Below are 9,793 nucleotides of genomic sequence, written 5' to 3' on the forward strand. Positions count from 1 at the left end.
TCTATCTGTTAAAATAATGAGATTTGGTGAGAAAAACTAGATAATTTTGCCCCATCAGAGGGTTATAACAATTACCTCATGAAAAGACAAGGTTGTTTCAGCAAAGGGGTGTCTGAAGTTCACAGAAGACACTTGAAAGAGAGGTTTATGCAAAAAGTTTTGATCTGCACTAACAATGTTTTCCAAGGTGGAAAATGATCACAGAAATGAGCACCCTTATTTTCTGAGTGACATTTACGCCTCAGAAAGTATTGAAGCACTTAAGACATGTTAAACTTCAGAATTCCTGGGATTAAGTTAAATGCTTATAAATCCTGTATACAACTGTGTAAAACTCCTGACGTACCTATACTATTAATATTTCCTGTATGCTGCTAACTTTCCAGGCTGGGACTTTTGAGGGAGCCTAAATGGATAATGGGTTTATACCCTTTTGAAAATAAAGGGTATACTCTCAGGTAGCCATACAAAGATTATTTAGTTATGCTGCTAGTAAATAAATAATATTTTGAAAATATCCAGTTCTGATCAGTTCTGTTGCAATATGATGAACTAAAGATGAAATAAAATTTACTAGAATGTATAGAAGAATATCAAAGATTAGACAGATTTAAGCAACTTGGATTTCAACCTCTTTCCAGCAGGATACAAAGAGACATTAAACCCCAGTTGAACTAGATGAGAGAGAAAAATAGTCTCTCTAAAACTGCTGTGATAAGAGAGAGAAACATAGATTGGTTTTTGAATCCTCTTTCACTGTTCACTCATAATATAAGAAATCCTTGCTGATATACACATTTAACCTTGTTTTCATGTTTCATTGTGTTATATGTCCAGACAAGAAATGGCAGCAATATTCCTTCTTCAAAAAATCTATGCCTTAGACTTGTTCCTGTCTATCAGGACCTTCTCTCTACTGGATTAAAAGGAAATAGTACTGACAGTTCACATCTACCCATTTTTACACAGAGATGTCTTGTCCACTTTCCTCACTCTTCTGAAAGAGAGGCAGTCCATATTTAACAACAATTTTGCTCTGTAGAATGAAAGTAATGAGCTACTTCTCTACCCATTCATACTTTATGAGATTTCAGACAGATTATCTCAGGTTAAGAATATATCACATCTTTCTACATAAGTGAGAAAAAAAATAATGGTTTTGACTCAAAAATACCTGCAATAAAGTATTCACTGAACTACATTTCCTAAAATGATCACAGAGTTTAGGGTCAAGAGAACGCTTTTCAATCCCATGTATAATTTCAGCTTCTTGCTGTTCTTTTAACTCAGAGTTTTCAAAGAAAGGCAGAAAACATCAACAGCTGGCAGGTTTCCTGTCTCATCCTGCCAGAAGTGGCAAGTAACTAGATTATCCAGTAAATAAATGGTGTATAGTGCTAAGCGATACTTGAAATGACATGAATCCACTTTCTGTGACTTGCACATCACAAACTTGAGCAGGCTGTAAATTACCTTTTTTTCCTGAGAAAACAAACTCATTTTAAAAATAGAAATCCCCTTGAAGTAGCATCTTGAATTATTTTAATGCATTTGTTTAGCAAAATAATCCCTGTGGTAAAGTACAACTTCTAATCTCTGAATTTTTTTAGTGTGACATAGCTTCATAGCTTCAAAAATAAATATCCCACACACACACTGGTAGCAGATTTCTGTCACAGACATGGCCACCTATACAGCTTCCTTTCTAAGTAGAGAATAGTAAGAAAACCCTGGGCAAACAGAAGATCTCTAGGGACATTTCTCAGAAGCCACAAGGCAGCTCACAGGGTAGCACTTTGCAGGACATGCAGAGTAGGTAATCTGTTCATACCTGGGCTATGTGACTGATTCACTCAGCTTTATAGTGCTTGTAGAAAATATCACCTACTGGAATAGCTTTTTGAAACACTGCAGAACTCAGAGATTTAGATGCAAATTTGTCAGTTTAGAGATAAGATTAATTCAGAAGCATTTTCTCATACATAGCATCTGCAACGTGGCTAATGAGGGGTTGTGTAGGAATGCTCCACTCAGCTCACAACCCTGGTGAGTAGCAAAGTGTTCTCTTGTATAGAACATTATAGCCTAGCTCCAACACTGAAACTGCCAAAGCCTGGTTATCCATGCAACACAACATTCTTTTTAAGGTTTTATGAGTCTGAGCAAGCAAAAAAGCTTCATCTGGGAGTCAAAAGTGTGCCAAAAGTACAGTACCAGTACTGTGACCTCTGCAGAGGCATGTGTAATCAATAGCAACAGAATGAATGGCAAGAGTGTCTCATCACCACTTTCAGTGACATAGGCATTAAAGTAGCTGTCAAGAGCTGTAACTACTGTTTGTAAGCATTTGAGTGTTGATTTAAAGCACTAGTACTCGCAGCAAATATCCGCAGTTGTCTTCAAGATAATCTTGATCAAACATTGCTTTTTTTCCCTCTCTCTCTGTCCTCTGCTCAGTGAACACATACCAAGTTGTAGATTCTTTAAAAATTATATGGTGCTTACATATAATTTTGGACAGGTTCCCCTGTAACAGCTATTATACATCTTTCTGAAAGAGAAAACTGCCTGATATTTCCTACTTTGTTCAATTGCTTTCCTTCTTAATGTCAGCTTCTGAGTGCTTCTGTTTCCAGATTTTGCAGGGGCTGCTGCAGATCTGAAAAAAACGCATGCACAAATTAATCTTTATCCCTATACTGGCAAGTTGATTCAACTGGCTTGTATGATATGGACACTTTAGTTCATGCTGTACATCACAACTACACATGTGGAAGAAAGTAATATTCTTAGAAGATGAATGTACTACAGTGCAAAATAGATGCATACATAGACAGTTCAAAACTACTCATAGAATCCTAGAACCATTAAGGTTGGAAAAGACCTCTAAGATCACCTAGTCCAACTGTAAATTCCAATGAAGTGAGCTAGTTTCATTAAAATACTAAACATATATAGAGAGAACATAAGGAATTACATTATTTTCTGTGTTCACCAACTTTTTTTATTCTCTGAAAAGTGGCTGTGTAGCCTGTGTCCTTTTCTCACAGACTTGTGTGCTCCTTTCCAGAAAAACCTGTGTTAAATCCTGCTGATGCTCTACCGTCACTGAAATATGCTTCATTTAGTGCATTTGGCTGTGTGAAAACAGCAAGGGGCAGGAGATATTGAGGAAAGCATATCCATTGTGACCTATTGGAGAAAAGAATAAACAAACTTCAAATGCTCAGAGCACAAATTCAGTCATTGTTTTACGACACCTTTACAGGATTTTCAATATATTCCCACCTTCGTGCAAAGCTAATTTTCTAATCTGTTTCCTGCTTGCTTCTTCATTCAATTTCTGCTGTTTGACCTCATCTGCTGTCCTCTGGTAGTCACTGGTTGTACAGTGTCTGCTAATCTCCTGTGAGCTGCTCTGTCGGACAGCACTGTCTTCAGATTTCTTTGCAACAGGAGAATGATTTCAGGCCTTCAGATAAATTCTTTCTTACTTTTGATGCTACTCTTTCTGGCACCTAGGGAAAGGAAATTTCATTGCCATTGTAATGCACTTGTAAAACTCCAGAGGAAGAGTGTATGAATAACACATACCTTTGCAGACTCTGGAAATGATGCTTTGTAGTGTGGAATTACTTACTGATGCAACTTGTGTTCGTTCCTAATTCTACTTAATGCTAAGATCTTTCTAAATTAAGTTTGATTGTAACAATTAAACATATTCCTGCCACATGTTGAACACACAAGATAGCTTTCCTGTGTACCCCAGAATGAAAAACAATTGGCCCAGCTATATTCCAGATACTCCCTCTACTGCAAGGATTGGCCAAAAGGGTTTGCACCAAGCAATAAAACACTGCTTAAACAAAATCTGGCTCCCAATTACTGTTCACTTACCAACTTTATAGCTGTATGAGGAGAGATGATGAGCCTTGCTTTGTTATAAAACGTTGGTTTTTTAAACATCGAAGTCAATCTGGACATCTGTCAGAAAGCACAGAAAGAAAACAACCTTTTTTATTTCACTTTTTGTGGAATTACTCAGAAATCTGGGAATAGAGTTTCAGGAAATAATAGAATACTGGGGCAAATCTTGTCATTCAGCTATACCTGTGGAGAAGGTAGAAGCATTTTATCTATTTTTGTTGCTTGCTTCACTGTCTCATTAGCTACAGGTCACCAGATGACACTCTTGCTGATATCTGCTGATATTTTTAGATGTAGACTGAAGTTCATTTACAATACAACTAGTTCAGATAGTAATTTATTAAGGCAGGAGGCAGTTTAATTCACTAGACTTTATCACTTTCCTGCAGGGTGATATTCCTGAGATACAACTAAATACATAAAATTAGCAATCTTAGCAAATACAGGATTGAAGTGAGCAGCAGCTGGGATGGATAATGAATGGTCTTTATCATTGAAGGAATAATAAATACATAATCATATGGTTCTGTCAGGTCTCAAATACAGACGTTATTGTCCTTTTCTCACAGACTTGTGTGCTCCTTTCCAGAAAAACCAAGGTGCATATATTGATGCACACCATTACACTCAGTCTTGTTCTGGGCAAAAGAGAGATTACGGCTTTTATGTCGAGCCAAGAATTTATTGTTGTTCTAATTAAAGTCATGACAGCCTATTCCAACACAACAAACATTTATTATTCCATTTGCAATTTAAGTGAAACTCATAGTCCAAATTGCCTATTTATTAAGAAAACATCTCATTAATAACCACTACAAGTGTTACATGCACACTTCCCTTTTCTCTGAAGTTATATTCCCCTTTCAGTGGATACCATGCTTCAACAAGAGTCTGAGAGTGAGGTACAATGACTCCTTAGCATGGTGACCTCTGAGAGGAGGATTAGGAAAATGATGCTGTGGGTGCTCCTCTCCTCAATTTTTGCATTTCTTTTTACATTATTGAACAGAATCTTCTTTCTCATGCTTTTTTCGTTTGTTCTGAATTTCACCTTACACCTGCTTTTTTCATTCACTTGTTAATACTAAAACTGACTTAACTGGCTTGCATCCTTTAAATGAGCAGTGACTGACTGGAGATTTCATTTTTTATACAGTCTGAAGCCTGTGGTATCATCCTATGCTATACTTTCTTACATTGTATTTTTATTCTAGAGTCGTGGAAAGTTCAGTCTACGTAGAATCACTACTTAATATTTCTCTCTCTTAATGTGGAATGCATAAAAAGTAAAGAAAATTTAGACAGTGGGTACCCAAGTAGTAGACTGCTGCACTGATACCTAAAACAAGATAACAATCAGCTCAGGTCAAAGCAAGCCAGACAAGTCCTGAAGCACTGCACTATTAGGTCTGTAAAAGCCTGTGGCCTGTTACACGTATTGTCAAAAACATATTTGCTGGCCTGCAGCGTGAAGCTAGTGATGAGTTGTCAGATGCTCTAGCTTTTAGACCTTCAGGCCAGAGCACTCCAGAGTGTTCCTGGATCTGAGATTACAGATGTATCCTTCTGATTCAGGTCTCTATAAAACCTGAGATTGTGGCTGAGAGCAAGGCCATCAAAACACTCTGTTGGCCCTTGTTGAATCTCAGTCAGTACCTCTATGTTGACTAGCCATGATGTTTCAAACTAATCACCATTTAGTGAAACAAATAAGACTTTTCCTATTTTCTATTCTTATGTTCACTTATCTATGTAAAGATTGAAGTTGGGAAGGAATGTCAGGAACAGCAGTTCATGCAGTGGCGGTGTTTGTGGTGGGGTTTAACACTGAAGGTAAGTAACAGCATACTGAAAACAGCAGGGGAGGCAGGGGAGGAGTTCTCCACGAACTAGAAATTTCTCAAGGTGAAGATTTTATATTAAAACTCTGAAAGTTACGTTTGCCAGACATGACTTTCTTGACTACTTTCGGCCTCTTGACAATGCAGTGTTATCCTGGGATTCATTCCTGTCTTAACAGCCTTGGTAGAAGTCATTTATCTGTATTTGTTATGTATCTCTATGACCTACATTTTTCAGGTGCAGAATTCCAAGAGATCATGTAGACAATCTGAAGGGAGAAAGAGTTTTTTAATCTATTAATTTGTAGCTATAGATAATGAATGAATGATCTTTTTTTAATAGTCTTGGATCAAAGCTTTTAACGAGGCTCAAACATTGCCAGTCATTTCCTGGGACTGAATTCTGTCTATGCCCTCATAGTACGGACAAGCCTGCAGGGCAGGTGCCATAAAACAATAATTCCTTCCTTTTGTAGGAATAGATATACTAGTCTGTAGCCCCCCACATTACTGTAAAGGGAAGAATGTATTCTCCTGGCATTTCTTTGTTGATGCACTTTGATCCTATTGCCTACTCACATATAGCTAAGAGAAGTGTTATCATGGCCATCTGACACGCTGGCCTAATCAATAACCAAGATGTGCAAAAGCAGAGAGTTCTCTGGTGGGTCTCTGCAGCCTCCTGCATGAGGAAGCATCTAATTATAAGTGACAGTGCCCACATTGCCCTCTTCACAGCATTGGCCTGGGGCATGCAAGAAAAAATGATTCCATTTTCTAGCGCAGCTATGTCTCACCTTTATGGGCGTACACCAAAGAGGAACAGAAAATAAATAGCACTTAATTTTGCATTTTTATAATAAGTTTGAAACTAAACACTGGGAAACCTTGTCAGCTCCTGCTAAGCTGATTCCAATTAAAGCTTCTGGCAGAGTTCCAGCTGTTTTACTACCTCAAATAGCACTGAACATAACAAGGTTTATGAAGCATTCAAAAGTCAAATACCCTATTAACATAAACATGTAGTGAAATCAACTCTTCTACAATTTTCAGCTTTCTTTTTTTCTTTCATTTATGTTGGGCTAATCTAAGATGATGTCTGTTTTCTTTGTTGCATCTCCCTTTTTTTCTGCTTGCTGGAATGCAAAACAAGATTTAGTATTTGAACAGTACATGGTTTGCCCTGAGAACTTACTCCCTTCGGCAATTTTATTACAATGCCTTCTATTCCACTCAATTTCGATAGTAGCATTCTGAAGGTTGGTTTCCTACAATGCTTTTATCTCCAAAATAGCAAGTGGTTTATGTTTGCATATTTCTGTTCCGGATTACTTGGGAAGCCTGCTGCAAACCTGGGTACTAATGCCAACATTTTAAGAAGAACTCGGTGCTTGATTCAATGCATTCATAATTAACAAGCAATAAATAAAAATGTAATACTCAAAGGCATTTCCCGATACAGCTTTTTCATTGTTTAATGTTAAGTCATTCCTATTTGAACTGAATGAAAATACAGCATACACTTCCCTGCATCTTCAATAGAGTGAATGTCTGCTATGTTCAAAAATATTCTCTGATTTTTGCCAGAATGCTGATTAAAGCAGTGGATGGAAGATAATGAACATGCTGGAAACGAACTGTGATGAAACCCTCATAGATATATATATATATTAAATAATTATGGCTTATAAAAGTAGAAGCTTTAACTAACAATGATGTATACAACACTCCAAGTGAAAATCTCTGTAATGATGTTGAAATCAAGGAATTTTTGAATGAGCAGAGACAGCAATATGAGATTAAGTTTGATTCTTCATAAATCTAGTATTCGTCACTATCTTAAACTTTGTGAATACGACTACTTCAGATCAAACTTTCTGATGCTAAGTCTCAACTTTGTATTCATTTTGTAGTGCAGTAACTGATAAGACAGGTTTACATTATCAAAATATATATTAAATTCCGTCAGTAAATCATTTCACAGTTACTCTAGATGTGTAGACTTTCCAGTGCTGCTTAACAAGTTTGTTTTTCCAGGGGTCAGGAATATTTTCTTTTTTCATACATAGCCTCACCCAAAACCCGTGCAAGTTTGCTGATAGACTGATTTCTATGAGATTTGAATCAGATGGATGACATGTAAATGATTTTTGTTTCAGTTGAAATAGGCACTGCCAAACAAGTTTGGAAAGGATATTTTTGGGAATTATATGTCATCCTTGAATTTTGAAAATACAATATTATTTTAATATTCTATTTTTCTTTTTGTTCAAAACAACAAAAGAATCCTTTTAAAATAGTCTTTGATTTTTAAGAACTTCAAAACTCTGAAGATAAAGGAAGGGTAGATTTTCAAAAAATTGACAGAAATACCCCATATTTAATGTCTGTTAATATTTTTTTAGTATACTGAAACACAAACATAAGTACTTTACTTTAGTATTGCATGGCCTTAGGAAAAAAAAAAGTTATTTAAAGTATTTTTAATCAAAACAATAAAATTTGTGTTTTAGCTTGGTAACGGGAGCTTTCTGAGTCTTATTCAGAATTCATTATGATCCTCTTTTATATGGATAAAAGACTTTTAAAAATTCCTAATATTTCCATTTTTATATGACTTAATCGCTTTTTGAAGCTTAAAATTAGTATAAAATGCTGAGGTGAGGCTTTTTGTACTATTCTGAGAGGAAATCTTTAATTCAAAGTAAACATTATAATAGAGTATTGCACCATTCAAACAGCAGTGAGACGCTGTCTTTTCTTTAACTATTGGAGTCATTTGTGCTGAAACGATAGCTCACTGTGCTAGAGTTTCCACACTCCCTTCTCTTTCTTCCTTTTTCATTGATGGCAGACTTTAAGGTGAATTGCTCAATTTAGTTTGCATTCAGGTTCTCACAAAGAAAAGCTAGTCAGATCCTATTGGGAAGCTCTGCAGTACACCTCCCACGTATTCTTTTAATACTACCATACAGTGTCTCACACAAAGAGCTTAATCACTAAAACATATCCTGCTATTTAAGAGCCTTGACTGTAGAAAGCACAAATAAGTTAGAAGAGGTAATGTTTTACCTAGAGTACTGAGGAAATGCCAAAACAAATTTAAGTACATCATTTTTTAAAATTTGGCACAAAATGTCTATTCTTCAAAAAGTTCCGCTCTAAGAATCTATTAATCCTTTCCAAGAGGGCAACTTTCTCTTTTATTTACATAGATTTTGACCAGATTGTAAATTCTTTCTTAATTGAGTCTAAATTCACTAGTGCACCATTTTAGATTTGTTCCATGCCTCCTGCACACTGAATTTATCATGGATTTTTATTCACATCTGTGTAGTTATTCAGCCTACTAACCTAACGTTTGCCACATATACAAAAATCAGGATGGATTAAAAAAATAAAATCAGAAGAGAGCAGCAGGACAGTTGATACTTTTGAATTCTGTATATGAAGGTTGATTAACCATGACTAGCTTCAAGTTAAATCTCTGCTGTTTATAGAGGAACACAGGGGGAACAATTTTCTAAGCATTTTTTATTCTTTTTCGAATGATCAAGATGCTTCATTGTTTGAAAACACACTTTCTTAAAAGATTCCTCTCAGTAGCATTTTTTTTTCTTTCTGAGATTACTGATAATATAAGGTATGTCATTTTAAGATTAATAGATGTGGGATGCAACATTCAGAGCATGAAGAATCATTAACTAGCAACGATGTTTGAGGGATGGATGTTCCTGTATTTCAAATGCTTCATTGCTTCATTGAGTAGTGAACACATCAGCTCACTCTGAGGCAGATGTTATGCCCACAAATGTTGCAAATGCAAACAATTATCTCCAAAGCATGCAGAGAAAAATCAGACAAACTACATGATATCCTGCAGGGGAAAAAAAAAAAAAAAAGTCTGATTTCAAGCTGACAAAAGTTTTACATGCAAAACCTCAAATCAATAGGGTCCTTAACAACATTCAAAGTCAGACTCAGGATTTTGGCCAAGGAGAGATCTTGTGATCTGAATGATCTGG

Source organism: Meleagris gallopavo, chromosome 3 (assembly GCF_000146605.3).
Source record: "Meleagris gallopavo isolate NT-WF06-2002-E0010 breed Aviagen turkey brand Nicholas breeding stock chromosome 3, Turkey_5.1, whole genome shotgun sequence".
In the NCBI taxonomy this organism is placed as follows: Eukaryota; Metazoa; Chordata; class Aves; order Galliformes; family Phasianidae; genus Meleagris; species Meleagris gallopavo.